This window comes from Sinocyclocheilus grahami, unplaced genomic scaffold (assembly GCF_001515645.1).
Source record: "Sinocyclocheilus grahami isolate Dianchi unplaced genomic scaffold, SAMN03320097.WGS_v1.1 scaffold1356.1, whole genome shotgun sequence".
Lineage (NCBI taxonomy): Eukaryota > Metazoa > Chordata > Actinopteri > Cypriniformes > Cyprinidae > Sinocyclocheilus > Sinocyclocheilus grahami.
Genome location: NW_015506535.1, coordinates 112178 through 113139, shown reverse-complemented (window position 1 = coordinate 113139; position 962 = coordinate 112178).

Genomic DNA, 962 nt, shown 5'->3' with positions numbered 1-962 from the left:
ACATTTTAGCCCAGACACATACATCGCAACTAGCGCTACTGCTAGTTCTTTGATGTTGGTTTGGTGTATTACGGCCTTGTCTTCTTTTGGTCAAATTCTAAATGTATCTCATAAAGCATTGCGACAAACTCCCTAAAAATCCTCACCCAAGATGGCAGATGAAGTAAGAAAAAACAATGCAATATAATCCACATTTCTGTTTTACCCAATTTATCTGTGTGGATGTTAAAGTACCACATTGTTAGCTTAGCAACATGCTAATGAATAAACATCTAAAATTTCTTACACACACTTAATTTCTTGACAGAAAATAATTAAGCAATGGTATACTTCTGTAGAAGCCACAGATCAGCGTGACTACAACATTTCAAAAACACTGTATGAAGAACTACACTATACCCGAAACATATTTGGAGTTGCTGCCTGATAGAGTGTTCCAAATTGGTAACTTATGAGGTTCCATGCTGTTTAGGATGCTCTCTTTGAAAACGCTGCCTGCTACACTCTTAAAAATAAAGGTGCTTAAAAAGGTTCTTCAAGCGATGCCATAGAAGAACGTCTCAGGTTACATATGTAACCCTAGTTCCTCGAGGGAACGAGACGCTGCGTCGAGAACACTAGGGGAACGCCTTCAGTGACCCACGCTCTGAATCACATGTGAAATCAGTCCAATAGCTGAGCGGTACGTCACGGCGGATGACGTCATGAACGGGAAGCTATAAAAGCACGTGCGGCGGAGCCAGCGTCAGCTTCTAGGAATGAAGCAAGCGCCGGCAGGGACGCCGGAAGTATGGCACCGAGACGCAGCGTCTCGTTCCCTCGAGGAACTAGGGTTACATACGTAACCTGAGACGTTCCTCTTCAGGAACTCGAGCTGCGTCGAGAACACTAGGGGAACGCCTTCAGTGACCCACGCTCTGAATCACATGTGAAATCAGTCCAATAGCTGAGCGGTACGTCAC